Source organism: Amblyomma maculatum, chromosome 11 (assembly GCF_055883805.1).
Source record: "Amblyomma maculatum isolate TAMU_Amacu chromosome 11, ASM5588380v1, whole genome shotgun sequence".
NCBI classification, from domain to species: domain Eukaryota; kingdom Metazoa; phylum Arthropoda; class Arachnida; order Ixodida; family Ixodidae; genus Amblyomma; species Amblyomma maculatum.
In genome coordinates, this window is record NC_139354.1 from 147,318,907 (window position 1) to 147,336,490 (window position 17,584).

Below are 17,584 nucleotides of genomic sequence, written 5' to 3' on the forward strand. Positions count from 1 at the left end.
AACAATCAGAAACGTCTCCTTGTTGCTGTGAAAGTAGCGCTTGTAGAGGACTCCACGCCACAGAATGAAGAACTGTAGTACACGGCGAAACACACGCGGCACGCTAGCATTACAACTTTCCAAGTAATGAATGAGTGGCGCCAACTCAAAGACTACAAGCTGCGCCATACCAGAGACGCTAATGGCCCAAATAATAGGGAAATCTTCGGTGATGTCTTCCGTAGCCGGTTTCGCGGGCGCTAGTGATAACATTCCGTGTCTTGGCGTTGCCAACCCGACTTACTGACGACCGTCACGTCGTACTCCTGCAGCAGGAGGCGCCATCTCGTCAAGTGGTCAGAATGGTCTTTATTGCTGTCTAGCCAGAATAGCGAGTGCTGATCACTGACAACACGACGCGGTCGTTCGTAGATGTATGGTCAGAACTTATTCAGAGCCCAAATGACGGCAAGACACTTTTTCCGGTGTCGAATAGTTTGTTTCTGATCGAGAAAGCTTATGGCTCGCGTGTACGTGATGACTCGTTCTGCACCTTCCTGACACTATATGAGGATCGCTGCCAGTCCGACATTGCTGGCGTCAGTGTGGACATCAGTGTCTGCATTCTCGTCAAAATGAGCTACTAATGGTGGACTTTAAAGGCGGCGGCGGAGTTCCTTGGAGGCTTCGTCTTCGGCACTCTCCCATATTAAAAGAAGTGTCATCTCGGGTCAACGCTATCAATGGCCCAGCAATTGACAGGATGAATCCCTACAATGCATTTGATGTTCGTGCTTTAATTTCGCGCAAATTATTATAACCTGTCTTGAAACTGAAAGGGCCGCAATTGGACGAAGGACTGCAAAACTAATTTCTGTTGTTTTCACGAACTCTTATGTTAGCTAGTGAGAACAGATCCGTCCTTGAACCAACTCCCCTCAAAACGTACACTTATGTGGCAGAACAAATGCTGTTATGAATTCTTTGATGAGCGTATGGGAACTGCATGCCACGAAATACTTTGTCAAGTGTTTGATGCTTAATAATAAAGCACAAAAGTGTCAAAGAAATCGTATTTATTCGTCTATTTTGTGGGAAATAGTTCGAGGTATTGCAGCCCAATATTTGGGTTTAATTCAGTCCGCGTCCTCTTAGCGCCAGCGGTCCACCTGTCCACCTTTTTTAATAAAATAATTTATCTCTCTCTCTCTATCTCTTTCGACTCTACATTGTGGGGAAGTCGCATGACAGTTTTACAAAGCTCAGAAATGAACTTCCATCAGCCGTGTACTGCGGAGTGCCCGGCTTGTAACTAAAAAGGCGGCTCTTCGACTCCATCTGAACACTTTTTCTTTTTGCCAGAAATGTTCTTATGCAGCATATTCAGTGATATGCCTATATAGTTCGATTTCAACAATATTATGGCGATAGCGCTATAGCTCTTGTCTTACAGAAAACCTTGAGTCAGCGTAAAATTTCAACTGGTCGACAGGAGACAGGACCTCTCTACCAAATTAATTCACGCGGGGATATCCAACTCTCGAAAACGCTCGGGTAAACATACCGCTGCGCGTTTAATAGAAGTGAATAAAAATACATTGCAACGTTATTGCGGCCGATTGTCTGAAATACATTTTACTAAAAATTCATTCCACCTAACAATATTTTCAGCGCCATTCTTGCTCACTATGCTTTAGTTCTCGAAGAGAAACGCTGTCTTCGGCTACTCTCACGAGCGCTTCGGCGGTTAGGCAGAAAGCGGCTTTTTATATATATGACATGTGTGCTTTCATAAAATGTGCTAGCTTACGACTGCGTTTTTAAAATCGTTTGTTTAGAGGGAGGCGGCTCAGGTCATCAGGCCGCCGTAGTTGACGGCCCTTCAATTTTCACCAGCGTTGAGGTCTTGCTTTTCGTCTTCATCTAAATACGCCCTCCGCGGCCTGGTTCAACAGTACAAAGCCTTGACAAGTGATGTACTGCGGCAGGGCGCTTGGTTATGAGTATATGTTCAAGAAGCAGCCAACAGGTACAGAACTAGAATATAGGCGAGCAGCACACTGGATATTTTTGAGTGTCACAAATTCGGTGCTCAAAGCAAATATTGGCGCTAGTTCCGAATTGGCAAAGGAATTCCTAGATGTAATGCACATGCAGCTGTATTATACGGTATGTGCAGTGTAAACATCTCGTTATATTTGATTCATTTATTAGTGCTTAATTTGCGTCAGGAAATGACGCAACTTTGAGCTTCAGCAGTCTTCGTTCGATGCCGGCTTCGTAGACTGCTCACACGTATTTATGTGTATTTGTTAAGCCAGATCTGTTACGGCACGTTTCGGCAATGTTTTCGAATGAGACAATCTGACCTTGATATTAAAAATTCCAGTTTGGTTTAAATTTCAGTAAGCCACATATATTGCCTTGACGAATTATCCTAACAACCTTAATCTGTCACGTTTGAGTTTGACCTTTGACATGAATTGCTTAACACGATCAATCAATCAACTAAGCTCTGACTCTGTATCTAGTGGTAAAGGTGTTAAACCTAGATAGGTTTCTTTCAAATGCAGAAACACTACAGGGAACGGCATGACGTTATTGCTTCGCACCGTTAAGTCCGTTATGTGTTCCCCCAATTTTTGAAATACGAAAGAGGGCATTCTGTGGAAATATTTTTTCTGAGGAGATTATTCGGAGTTCAATCAGCTCACTACTTGTTGGATATTTTGTTTATTCGATAATGTAAAAAATCAAAGATATATACCTACTGGCATGAGGCTTTCACTCCCCGAGCCAACAATAAAAACAGGGGTGCGATAAACGTGGTTATCGTTTTGAAAACGTCAGCGAAAGACTGAGCTGACCCCGTTTTTGTGTCCTTTCGCATATTTCAAAATTCACTGAACTCAGAACTACATAAATGTCATATATTGGGACCTCATTGCTTTTTTAGCGCTATTTCTTTTGATAAGTGCCAACAAAACAAATTAACTTCAGCAGAAATGACGCCTGCTTTTAATTACCCCCAACAGAAACCTCGGCGGTGATGCAGGCATTGCGAAATCAGGGGGTAGACGAGCCGTACGTGAAAGTGCTGGAAGATATATATAGTGGCTGCACAGCAACCATAGTTCTGCATAAAGAAAGTAACAAAATTCCCATAAAGAAAGGTGTTAGGCAAGGAGACACAATCTCCCCAGTACTATTCACAGCTTGTTTAGAGGAAGTATTCAGAGACTTGGAATGGGAGCAGTTAGGGATAAGGGTAGATGGAGAATACCTCAGTAATCTGCGATTTGCGGATGACATTGCCTTGCTAAGCAACTAGGGGGATGAACTGCAAATAATGATTGATGACCTAGACAGAAAAAGTAGAAAGGTAGGCTTGAAAATCAATATGCAGAAGACTGAGGTAACGTTCAACAGGCTCGGGAAGGAACAGCAGTTTACATTAGGTAGCGAAATACTGGAAGTAGTAGGCGAATATGTCTACTTAGCACAAATAGTAACCGCAGATCCGGACCATGAAAATGAAATAACAAGAAGAATAAGATTGGGATGGAGCGCATTTGGCAAGCACTCGCAGATTATGACTAGCAGCTTACCGGTATCGCTCAAGAGGAAAGTATACAACAGTTGCATCTTGCCCTTACTCACCTATAGGGCTGAAACGTGGAGGCTAACCAAGAGAGTTCTACTTAAGTTGAGGACAACCCAGAGGACTATAGAACGAAAAATGGTAGGGGTAACATTAAGAGATAGAAAGCGTGCAGAGTGGGTCAGAGAAATAACTCAAGTTACCGACATTCTAGTGGAAATTAAGAAGAAGAAATGAACATGGGCAGGACATGTAGTGCTAAGAGAGGATAACCGATGGTCGCTGAAGGTAACAAACTGGATTCCAAGGGAAGGAAAGCGTAGCAGGGGGCGGCAGAAACTTAGGTGGGCGGATGAGATTAAGAAGTTCGCAAGGGTCAAGTGGATGCAGCTAGCACAGAACCGGGTTAAGTGGAGAAATATGGGAGAGGGCTTCACCCTGCAGTGGGTATAATCAGGCTGATGATGATGATGATGATATAAAATGTATATATTTAACTACCTGACACATGGCGACAAATTCTTCAAACAACTGTACGACCTCGTCAAAGATGCATTCAAAAAACGTAGTGTACTGTTTATCTTCCCATGCCTTATGTAACCTCTTCAAGTAGCATATGTCTGAAATTTTACATATTGCCTTTAGTATATGCAGAAGATGCTAGGGGCACTAAAATTATTTTCAAGATCAAAGGATAACGTCTGCTCCCCACTCACGCTACATTTATTTCTTTTTATACACACTGCAGCCCCTGCTGGAGCTGTTGTGGAGTTAAAAGAATACAAACAAAAATAGCAGGTTACAAGGACACCAACAGGATTGAGTAAATAACCTATTCAATATCAGAGCTAGCAGGCGGTAGTTGTGTTGTGTCAACCCTGTATTCCGGCACCGCTATAACGTTTTGCGGCTCAAAACTAAAAGCACAGAGCAAAACAAAGTTTCCAAAATGTCGGCGCCTGTCTGCCGGCCGTTGTGAGTTTCGAGAAATCCGACTCGCTTTTTTGTCCAATTCGTCCGACATCCGAACCGCCTCCCGTAAAATCCAGAGCTAGGATTTCATCGATGCATGCATCAAAAAACGCCGTCAGTACATTCTTTCTCTCTCTCTGACGTTACATGATATTGTTAGCACTTAAGAGTACACTTATCTGTTCATATTAAGTTATGCTTACGTTATGCATCTTATGCTATTGAGTAATGCTTTCCTCATAAGCCTTTTAAAACAACTGCCTTGCGAGATTACAGGCACGGTATTTCCTAAGTCTCGGGTTTTTACTCCTCATATATATCTCAAGTGATAATTCTGCATACATTGCTGGTTTAGATGGATCTTTGAGAACAGACTGTTGTTGTGTAAAGATGATTATTTAGACACGTTTCTTGTGGCGCTAGGCAAGAAGGCGGGAAATGTCGTCAGTAATATGGAACACATAGCCAAAGTACCCGAGGAGCTTTATACTCAGCCAAGTGGTGACGACAATAATGAGAATGACCGCATTGAAAAGCAGTCAGAAGGTCTATCAGTGAAGAAGTACTAGGTTAAGAAATCTCTAGGAACTATGCAAAGGAAGAAGGTAGCCGGGGAGGATCAGGTAACTACAGATTTGCTGAAGGATGAGGGGATATCGTGCTAGGAAAACTGGCCACCAGAATAGGCAATGCCTCGTGACGTCGGCGCTACCGGAATCATGGAAGAACGCTAAAATTTTTTGAATTCATAAGAAAGGGAGCGTAAAGGGCTTAAAAAGTGCAGAAACATCAGCTCACTATTCGTTACGAACTTTACGTTATTTATTAAGGTAATCGCCAATGCAATCAACACACCCTAAATTCCAACCAATCAAAGGATCACGAAAGTAGTGTTGGAAAGGGTACTCGACTATTGATCATATCCATACCACCAATCAAGTGGTACAAAAATGCTCAGAGTATAAGCAGCTCTTATATAGCATCCATTGAATACGAAAAAACGTTTGACTCAGGGAATCCTCGGACGTCACGCACGCATTGCTAAATCGTAATATAGATGAGCCGTTCGTGAAAGTACTGTAAATATAAATAGAGCATGTTTGGCTTGTGGAGTTATAACCGCCCAAAGCGACGCAGGCTATGAGAGACGCCATAGTGGAGGACTCGGAACATTCGACCACCTGTGGTTTTTTAACGTGCACTGATGTCACACAGCACACGGGCGCCTTGCTTTTCGCCTATGGTGAAAAGCGACCGCCGCGACCGGGATTCGATCCCGCTTTTTTCGGAACAGTAGTCGAGTGCCGTAGCTATTGCGCCACACCGGCGGGGCGATAAATATAGTGGCAGCACAGGTAGGACATGTAGTAGCCGCAGGTACGGACCATGAAATAGAAATAGCCAGGATAATAAGACTAGGCTGGAGCGCATTTGGCAAGTACCCACCGATTATGACTAGCAGCTTACCGGTATCGCTCAATAAGGAAGCATATAACAGCTGCATGTTACCTGTGGAGGCTAAAAGGTGGATGCTAATGAACAGGGCTAGCATCGATGTGGAACTCGAGGGGGCACCTTCATTCAGTTGGCGCGCTCAAACGAAGTCCGGAAGAAATCCGTGTACGATTTCGCCCTTTCTCGCCAAGCTCAACAAGTTTCATGCCACCGTGAGAGGTTATGACGACAACACTGGAGACAGTTCTGCTCTTCACTGGATTTCCGTATAATTGTGATTGTGAGGTACGTATCCTAACAGCCACTTTGTTTACATGACTACGCCTGATAGAGATACTACCGCTGTCAGAGCAATCGTTCATTTCTACGTGTAGAAGACCTGGGCTTAACTTTATTTAACGTTGCGCTATTTGGCCTAGTGAGTTAACTGCCAGCTAAGAACCGCATCAGTGCATATGCTGACAACATCTGCATCTGGGCTTTTGGTTCAATGCGCTCACAACTATGAGCGAGACAGGAACGAGCTCTGTCATCAACACTGATGTACTTACGGCGTCAAGGTTTGCTTTTATCGGCGAAAAAGTTCACAATGCTCGCACCTGCTGGAAAATGTAGCTGCTACCCGATTACCCTTCATGATGTTGTGGTACCATATATCTGCAACAACAGATTCTTGTGAGTAATGATTGACCGCGGGCTATTGGGCGAAACATATCAATACGGTCAGGAAAAGTTTCAATTTTTTCCATGTTTTTCGCTTCATATGAGACATCAAATGGAGCCCAAGTGAGCGCTTCTTAATAGAGCTTTACGACACTGTTTGCAGGCTACATCCGCTTAAGTCTGCCAGTACTCTCTAATATAAGCATTTCCTGCTTGCGGAATTTAGAGAGAGTGCAAGCGTATGCGCTGAAGATATGCCTTGGATTGCCTAGAGTCACCTCTAACAAAGACACAATTGAAAACGCACAAGCTGGCTCATTATCAATGCACATGACACATGAATCACTTTGTGTGTATTTACGAGCACTAGCGCAACACCATTTTCACCCATGGCGGAAGATTCTGGATGAACGGCCCGACAGCAGTTTTACAAGTACATCATGTAGACACGCTGAACTTTAACTCGACACAATTCACTAAAACAAGACAAGACTGGTGCGTGCACGAACTTTCAGCTGTTACGTCTCTCCTTATATGCACACATACAAAGGCAACATGTACAAACACGTGTCAGAAACAAGTGCTTAAGTGCAATTCATCAACCACCTGAAGCACCGCTTTCCATCACGCTGCCTGTTAACAATTGAATCCAATTGTTAACAGGCAGCGTGATGGAAAGCAGTGCTTCAGGTGTTACGGGTTTTGAATTGGACTTATAAACTTGTTTCTGGCATGTGTTTGTACATGTTTTCTTTGTATGTGTGCATATAAGGAGAGAAGTACTTGTAATAAACAGTTGAAAGTTCGCGCACGTATGAGTCTTGTCTTGTGTTAGAAAATTTTCTCGAGTTAAAATTGAGCGCACCTACATGATGATGGAAAACTAACAAGCCGCCATTACAGCATTGCTTACAAGTGCAGTTCGCTGCCATCAGTCGCAGGTACCAGTGGGCTATACCCTTTCATATCGGGAGCCCAACCACCGTGGGAGATGAATACATCTTCAGTGCGACTTCATGATCCCGATATAGTAAATAAATGGGGCCACTTAGTAGGCCCAAACAACTTACTCTGGCGTACATCTGGTCAGAATGTCATAGTTATATTTACATATACACTGACGAATCTGTGCCAGCCCAGGCACCTGCTGCCGTTTTAGTGGCACCCGCTCAGAAAACGCCTGTCCTTTTTTTTATCATAGTTCGACATCAACCGCTGCTGAACTTGTAGCCCTTCGGGCATCGCTACATACGTCAAGAACCAGCTCAAAATTGGTGTATATTCGCGGACCTAAAGACTGCATTGCAAAATATGAAAAATTTCTTCCGCCACACCTCCTACAAGCCTCTGCCACTCAACATCGTAGAGCTCCTTACATCTACCTGAGTGCAAGGCTATAGGTTAATGTAGATGTCAATCCCTGGCCACTGCGGGCTCCTTGAATATGAAGAGGCCGATGCAGAAGCAAAATGTGCCCTCAGCAGTGCCTTCAAAATTGTGCCTTTTTCAAGAGCCTTTGTCTTCGCGGGAGCTGTATGACTAACGTAACGACAGCTTACTGGGCCCAGCTAGACGCCCGATATGTCCGTCTAAGAAGACTCGATGGAACACAGGCATTTTATGCTCCGCGTGAATTCCACTACATCATGCATGTTTGCTACATAAACTTTGTTGAAACGCGGCTTTCACGCACAGCTACTTCATAATCCCGGTAATATAATTGCACAAGCGGACTCCCCGGAATGTTAAATCTGTGGCTTAACAGAGATCATACATATTGGTGGAGTGGCGTCGCCAGGCGGGTTTCAGGGCTGCGGTCCGCACTGGGTGCAACTGGGCAGTAGAGGGAGGAAGGGGGGGGGGAGGGAGCAAAATATATTATTGTCTAAAAAACCCGAAAAGTGACGCATTGGTGCCGCTGCGACACTGACTGGCAAGTGTGATCTTCTAGCAGAGCGAATTATTCTGTTGTGAGGAGTGCATAAAAACACGTCTTAGTTTGTACGACAGACTTCACGCCATTTTAACGTTGGATCGGGCCCGTGTACATGTGTAACCTGGAACCACCAGAATTACCTCAATACTGATCCGAAAATCCTGCGCAGGAGCGTGTTAGACGACACCCGTCGGCGGCCGCGCTGCCTCATCGCATCTTTTTGTGCATTGCAGTTTTTTTTAGTCGATATTTATTGCCTCAGGGCATCAGTAGGTTATGAGATGAAGGTTGAATAAATGATAAAATGAATGGAAAAAGGTTGGCTGATTTTATGAAGTCCAGAAGTGAGCGATGATGAGGTCCCTGCGTCCAAGTGACGTATGAGGCAGGATTGGTTGCCGAAAGGCCAGCTATGCTCAGGTGCCGGATTCGTGTTGGCTAGAGTGCTGGGCAGTCCCACAGAAAGTGGTGGATGTCGGCCTCGACATCTTCGTTGTTACAGATCGGGCATCCTGGGTGAGGATATAAGTGTTGGAAGTATGACCACGTCCTAGTTACAGCTGGTTGAAGGGCAACACCGACCCGGATCCTCCTAAGCGCAACCTCCTCTGCACGGGTGAGACCGCATTGCAGTTCACTCTCATTTTCCAAGCGACAATCGCTGGTTATATCTCTCCGGCAGTATTTGTCTTGTTTATTTATCTCCTGTGCCATTCTCGTTCCTCGGCAAAGTCACACATACGTCTGCCTCACACCTTCAAAACGCTGAAAGGCACAAAATGCGTTTTGCTCAGTGAAATGGCTAGTCTGATCACTACGTGCTGACTAGAAAAAAAAGATGAGAAGGGAAAGAGGACACCTTTAGCAAAGCCAGGTGCTTTAAAACGGCAATTAAGAGTGAATCTACCAAAGGGTGCTCACGTGGTGCATTATGGCGTTCCTACCTATTTTTGCTGAAAAAGGCGAAGTGATCGTTAAAATCAGAAACGCCACTGAAAGCATTAAAATAATGAGCCTGGAGACGCCTACCATCTCTAACCTCTAAAGAGCTGTTTCTAGCTGGATATTTTCTGTTGGTCATCAATGCGCGTTGGTAACTTTGCAATCTGGATGTGGGAGTGAGCTTGCACCTTCTGGAGAAAAAGGGAGGAGTAAAGTTAAATGTAAAGAAAGTAGAAGGCTTTCACCTATGGATGTGGCATGTGAAGGGCTCTGCTTGGGACCTAACTAAAATGGCATTGAAAGTTTTGAGGAAAGGATTCGATTACAGAGTGTGCTCAAAGCGTGTGTTTCTCTGTGAACTCCCATTATGTGACCTCACTTACAACCACCGTCTTCATGGGGCTAAGCATGCAGCCGAACACTCCAAGACCGATAGCTTTAGCATGATTAAGACTTCCGGTTGCAACATTTCAGGGGCGCCTTCATTGCGTAGTTCATGAGGCCCCTTTGCCCTTATGGTCTCATACTGGGCAGTCACCTGTCTTGAGCCACTTGCTCAGTGAATTCCCTCATATCTTACACGTGCTAGTGTCTCTGCATTTTTTGTTAATGTGTGTTTTTGATGTGATATTTTGCTTAATTATCAGTCTTGGGGTCAAAAAGTGTCAAAAAAAAAGTATGCCGCTTCAGGCGTAATGCTTGGTTGGTGCTGAGCAAACCACGAGGGCAGAAGAGGTAGGAAGGGAGTTGCGATTCAATGTTTAAAACGGGGGGGAGGGGGAAGTGGGGTGCCGCGCCGCGCTTCCGCACCGGGTGCAGGTGACCCTAGCGACGCCACTGATAGGTGGGCACAGCGTATGCGCGTGAACGAGACGTGCTAGCCGCTTCCTCGAAGCGTTTGGAGAAGAGTTCTCTATCGGAGAAGTTGCTGCTGGTCGCTTGGCAGGACAAGGGGAAAGGTGTCCAGGCAGTGCTTGCTCTTTGCCGTTTTTTGTGCGGGACGGGACTTCACTCGCGCTTGTATTTGACGTTGCCGTGCATGAAAACAAGGTTTCCAAGTTGAGTTTAGGCAAAAAAGAACAAATGAAAAATTTGAGGTTGGCCAGAGAAACCAATTTTGTACTGCTGCTAGTCATCCGGCGCACCACACAGAATGTTTTATTTTGCAATTAAGTGATTAGTTATTACCCTTTGTTGCATGCTGTCTACTACTATGGACAAATTTCTAAGATTTTTGGAGAAAGTTTAGCGCATTACAGATACCCGTGTGCATACTCGTAACAAAAGTGGAGAGAAAAGCTTTGTTTCAGCCGCTCAATAGGTCGCCGCAATACCGCCAATTTTTCAAAAGTTGGTTCTAATAATAGATGCATCCTACTCGAACGGATAAATGACGTCAATCTCGAATACTTTTCTTATAACTCACCTTTAAATATAATTTGAAGCATATAATTATATGAAAGCAATACCTAGCAATGCAATGCAATGCAAGAGGCACTTTTATAAGATGCAAGGGCTATAAATACTGTGGCTGAGTAAAGCGCAGATATTTTTTTATAACAACTTTTGTAAAATGTCCACTACAGTGGACACCATGCATGTCGGGATAAACCGCCTGTACAGAACATGGCCCGTATTCCGAGTTTGCGTCGTTATCGAAAGTGTCGTTATCTTAGTGACTACGAGTAATTCGAGCGGATGAAGCGCCAGAACCGGATGTTTACACTACAAAACCGGAAATGGTGTCAACATCCTGTTCCGGCATTTCAACCAATAAGATGACTGGATGTCGGGGAGATTTTCAGAAGATACGTGAGGCCTTTTACAGTTCGCTCGTTGCGCAGTTCTCGCCTCAGGAACTCCGGCATTCAGTTTTCCTCTTGCGCAAATGGATTTGTTTAGTTGGAGAGCACATTCTGACACCATCATTCCATTTATTTCCTACGAAGAAAGCCTCACGTGTATCGTTTTTCCAAGCTGTAATGAGAGCCCGCGAAATACAAACAAAAATATCTCGTGCCTGGAGCGTATTTGCACCAGGATTGTGCTGCTGCTATCAACCTGTTTTTCAGTGAACGAAATCAGCTACGGCCTTGCCTCCATGACCCCGTTGTAGCGGCAGGCCGATTAGTCTGTCGTATCTTTTGCTTCATCCGCTTCAGGCAGTCGGCGCACGTGACGGTGCAAGTTGCAGCGACCTCACCGCCACGCCACGCTTGCCCCGCTGGCTACAACCATCGTCAACATACCAGCCCACCGCTGGGACAGGGCTGTCGGTTCACGGCCGCGCCTAATTTCGTCCACCAAGAGCACGATTGAGGGCACGTTATTGCGTTAGTCACGTGACATTTTTTATGCATTTTGCGGCTTTTTTTAGAGCTTACAAAAATGATAGAACTGAGAATATTTTTGGGCCCCGCCGGGGTGGTGCAGTGGTAAGACGCCCGACTACTGTGCCGGAGTTCCCGGGTTCGAACCCGACCGCGGCGGCTGCGTTTCGATGGAGGCGAAACGAAGAGGCGTCCGTGTGCTGTGCGATGTCAGCGCACGTTAAAGATCCCCAGGTGGTCGAAATTACTCCGTAGCCCTCCACTACGGCTCCTCTTTCTCTCTTTCCACTTTCATTCCCACCTTCCTCCCTTCCCTTACGGCGCGGTCGGGTGTCCACAGAGCAAGTGTGACAGTTACTGCGCCTTTCCCTTCCTGTGAACCAATTTAACTTTATTTTAATATTTTTGGTTGGTTGGTTGGTTTGTGGGGTTTAGCGTCCCAAAGCAACTCAGGCTATGAGAGACGCCGTAGTGGAGGACTCCGGAAATTTCGACCACCTGGGGTTCTTTAACGTGCACTGACATCGCACAGCACACGGGCGCCTTGCTTTTCGCCTCCATCGAAAAGCTGCCGCCGAGGCCGGGATTCGATCCCGCGTCCTTGGGAACAGTAGTCGAGCGCCGTAACCACTGCGCCACCCCGGCGGGGTTATCGGAAATAAATGTTATAGGGATTTCAGAAGGTCTTCAGCTATGCGAATCCCATTTCTAATAGGAATACTTAGTAAATTAGAAAAATTATCTTAATTACAAATTAGGTGATTGCAAAACAATAAATTGCGCGTGGTGCGCCAGATGCTTGCATCTGTGTACAAGTGGTTCCTCCGCCTAACTCAACTGTTTTATTTTTTAACCTGTGTCTCAGTTTATCCATCATGGTCCTCTTTCCTCTCCCCTTCTCTTTCCCAAATGCAGAGCAGCAGGCGAAGGTTTACCCATTCCGGCCAACCTCTCTCCCTTTCCTATCAATAAACCCGTCTATCTATGCGCTTAAAGAGCAGGTGCATTACTTTTCGAGAATTTAGCGATATTGCGAATTCAAATCGGCAAAGGCTGTAGGTAACGCATGCAAAGTGTTTATGCGTTAGCATTCAAACTGATGACATAATTGATGATTAAACCTCGAGCTTCTCCTCACAGTAATGAAGATCTGCGGAGAAGCTCTGTTATGACGTCACGGACGGTAATATTTCTGATGTTCGTTGCCTTCGGCCACGTCTTGCTGGGCCTTTTCTGAAGATAATAATTAATATTTCTGGACCTTTGCATTCGGTACCATTGTTTTTATTTCTTTAAACCAAGTGTGTCTATGTAGGAAACATACCGGTACTGTCAAAGACGTCATCATGCGTCCCCCACCCGTCGCTATGCAATGCGGTTAAGCCTGATAGCCATCGTGGCTTTAAACGCTAATTGCGCGATTATTTTAAATGCTAAAGCCAAGATATTTCGCATGCTTTATGTGCAAGCCATACTTATTCAACCGACGGAACCTCATCGAAATCTAAAACCGTTGCAGCTTCCCTTTAGGATGGGGACAACGTACCGGGCTATGCAACGTAAAATGGCAGGTGTATGGTTGAGATAGGAAGCGTTAGAGAAAAAATTCGCGTTAATGACAATCTTCTCGACCCAGAAGGAACAGGTCTATCCAGTGCATGTGGCGCAAAAAAAAGGATATCCGCTGGTGGAAAGGGGTATCAATTAGATTCCAAGGGAAGGAAAGAGGGGATGCCGGCGGCAAAAGTTTGATGGGTAATGAGGTTAAAAATTTCAGTGGGATGAAGTGGATGTAGCTCTAGCTTGGAGCAGCATGTTAGAAGCCTTCGCCATGCAGTGGGTATAATCTGGTTGATGATGATTCGTTAGGGAGGTTATCTTATATGGAGAAGTTATTTTATAAATAAATAACCAAACCAACCATTTTTTTATATTCTGGTGGCCACTTTGTGCCAAAGAACGCACGGTTGCAACGCAGCATAGTGAGTAAAGCGACGCAATATACCTGCAAAACCGCCTCAATTCAGATTCATTCAAGGTTCTGTTGAGAGAACTTGATGAACGAAATCATTTAATTTTTATCTGTAGTTTTGTATTGGGCTCCAGGTTTAAGGCGAACGATAATATATCTAGTAACACTACAGAACCATGGTACTGTCAGCTCATCGTCAACAAATTCTATCTCACAGATTTCATGACAAGACAATTTAAACTCAATATGTACCGTTGTAATGTCTTGATTTGGTTTATAGTGTTTACATCCAAAAGCGACTCAGTCTATGAGAGACACCGCAGTGAAGGGCTCCGAAAATTCGACCACATTGGGTTCTTCACCGTTCACTTAAATTACACGGCACACTGGCGCCTTGCATTTTGCGTCCATTGAAAAGCGGCTGCTGCAATTGATATTCAATCCTGCTTTATTTGGCTCCGCATCGGAGAGGCCCATCCACTGCGCTACTGCGGCTGTACGTGCGTTTTTAAGGGTGGGATAAGGTTGCCTCCTTGAGTTTGTTTAGCATGGACTGACAGCGCTCAGTTCAAGAGAGCCTGTGGTTTCAACTCAATCTACATCAAGCTAAACAGGCTCCTGCGGTTAAGGATTCGTACGTGCTCATATTGCAGAACCGCAAAATTACTAAGAATTTACGAAAGTTGCCAGCTATATGTTTTCTCACAGCAGAAATAAATTATCACCATATAGATAAGCTGAAGTTAGTTCTTACGAAAACATTTTTATTTAGTCATTCATTATTTATTTTACAAAATACAAACAAGCACTTACGAACCCATAGTCATTGGCTACAAAAAGGTCCATAATTAGGATAGGTGCAAAATAAACGGAGCACACGAACAAATTAAACAAGCAAACAATCCATAACACAAAACCGTCAACGTGCATTTTTATACAAGAAATGAATATAAAGTCTATTATTCAAAATATTTCTGCAAAAAAAAATCTTTTTTAAAGGCGCAGTAAAGTTAGTTGCTTGTTTATACTTAGTGGCATAGAAGTTTAGATAAGACAGTCTTTAAAGTATACGAGCATTTCTCCGTACATGTTTTGACATGGAGGTAGAAAAAAATTTTGGTTTGTGCCAGCTCTTGTGATTAGTAACGAAATTTTAAACAAAGTGATTGGAAGTGGATATTAGGATACTAAGATTTGTGAATGATCTGAGCAATTTTTAATTCACGCAGTTCATTTAGTTGTAGAACATGAAGAGCATCGTACAGGTATATGCTACATCGAGAGCTCCTTGAAAAGGAATTAATTGTTAATACGCTTTTTTGCAGATGGAATACAGGATCCAGGTAAGTAATAAAGGTGTTTCCCATGACTCAATGCAATAACTGAGCTGTCATCACAATGAAGGAAAAGTAAAGAATGCGTAGGATGGGGTATTCGAAGCATTCAGGGACATTGGGTAATGTGTGTTTTCTTATGCATGTCAGATTCACAAAATACACCTAAATACTTGTAGAAGGCAACTTGTTGAAAATTTGTTCCTCGGAGCGAATTAATGTTGCCTACTTTGTCTTATTAGGATTTAAGATCAGTTGATTACATGCGAACCACATCAAAATATTTTCTATCGCAGCAGAGTTAGAAAGCTAGAAAGCAGAGGTTGTATTGAATTTTACCCAAATTCTGCCCAGTAAACTCAAGAGCGGTGTCTTTGGCATACAATAACGATTGACTGTACTTTAACAGTGCAGTGCAATCATTTATGTAAAACAAGAACAGTACGGGCCGTCGACCTGAACACCGTACCACGTAGTTAAAACAGTTTGTATCGCGGAGGGATACATTTAATAATGTATACTGCTGCCCGTTGACTGTCACTGAGGTCAGTTCAGTTCAGTTCAGTTCAGTCGTTCAGTCGTGTCCGACTCTTCGTGACCCTATTGACCATGTCACGCCACGCTTTCCGGTCTCTCACTATCTTCCTAACTACACATAACTTCATCTGCAGTGCCTCGAGGATGCCATCTAACCATTGCATTCGCTGCCTACCCCTTCTCCGGCGACCCTCAATCTTTCCCAACATCAAATCTTTCTCCAGCGACTCCTCTCTTCTCATCAGATGACCAAAGTAGCTGAGCTTTAACTTTAGAATTTGACCCTCAATGAGCAGTCAGGGTTTATGGTCGACAATATTGACTGATTTGATCTTCTGGCAGTCCAAGGAACTCTTAAGAGTCTTCGCCAGCACCACAATGCAAACGCGTCAATTCTTCGGTGGTCAGCCTTTTTCACAGTCCAACTCTCGCATCCATACATCACAACTGGAAAGACCATAGCACGAGTTATACGGATCTTGGTTGGCAGTCATTGAGGTAGCTTTGAAATAAAAGTACATACACGGCCCAAATGAACCGGCCAAATCACAGAAATAAACACTGACAAGGCGCTACTGCAGCTGGAGTTTAACGCGCAAACTCGCCTTTAATAGCAAGGTGCAAACTTATAACAGCGCAAACAAAACAATTTGCATGATTCTGAGGCGACATGCTTGTCAAATCAATGTGTACGCTCGGTCTGGAACAAAATGTGTTTTCCCGTCAGTAAATTGCAAGGCGTGCTAACACAATCTTCACCCGCTTTTGGATTATACCTGCCGCGATGAGCTCTCTGGTAACTGTATCTTTGTGCTTACTGATGACAAGTGCGTCAGAAAACATGGCGGCACTATCCTTGCACCCTCTGCAAAACGCAGCAAAGTACCCTTTTATGGCCACTCTCCCATCATCGTGATGATGCTCACGCAACCGCTCATTAAAATACCTTCCAGTTTGTCCGATGTATTGCTTGCTGCAAGATAGTAGAATACATTAAAACAATCCCCCTCAGGTTCACGATCTTTTATGTGGCAGCCCCTATGTGACACCTTTTCAGAATTTACCTTTGCGCATAGTCTACCAAGCTTTACAGGTGCTGAGAAGACAACTCTGACGCCAATCCTGCTTGCAATATTTTTCAAGTTATGGCTGGTACTATGCATGTACGGATTGATGACCGTCTCTCCGTTTTCTTGTGGATCGGTTCCAATATTGTGGCGCTTCTTCTTTGTCATACTACCGGCCATGGAGTCTAGCAACTGTCACTCGTAACTGTCAGCTACAAGGTGCGAGACTTGGCTGTCGAAACTGTTTGTTTGAAGTAATGGCATGACTTCTGAATGGCATCCCTGAAACACAGGCTTATAATACCTCTTGCTACTACTATGAAATTTGCAGAGGTCTTGGGAAAGAGGGGTTTATTGACCGTGGGCGCATAGCACCAGCAGACATGATGCAAACAGAAACGGGGGGTGAGGTCAAGAAATCATAACCTGTTCTTTTCTGGAATTTCAAATGTCAAAACTAGAGGTTGCGGGCACTCCCTAACCGCAGAAAAAGCAGTGGCAATGCAAGAAGAACAGTGCTTGTGAGAATCAAGAAATACCGGTAATCATCCAATATATCTAAGCATTATTGGGAAGCCCATTCCTGCTAGGCTGGTGGAAAATCTCCGGTTGCAAAAACGAAGAAACATGTTGCTCAAATCTGGTGCTAAGCACGAGCCAGTGAACACACCACTTTTTGTAAATAAGCGGAGCCTTTCCACTGTGCGTATGTAGATGTGAGATAAAACGCTAACAATTCTAAAGAATTTTTAACCTTGATGGCAGCTTCGTTCTGAAAACCTTCAACAACGTAGTT

At 44.3% G+C, this 17,584-nt stretch overlaps 1 long non-coding RNA gene across 1 annotated transcript in view; it reads right to left on the minus strand.

Moving 5' to 3' along the window:
- The window catches only part of LOC146175139 (uncharacterized), a 119,525-nt gene that overhangs the window by 80,557 nt on the left and 21,384 nt on the right, over nucleotides 1-17,584 (minus strand). The gene's annotated exons all lie outside the window — the stretch shown is intronic.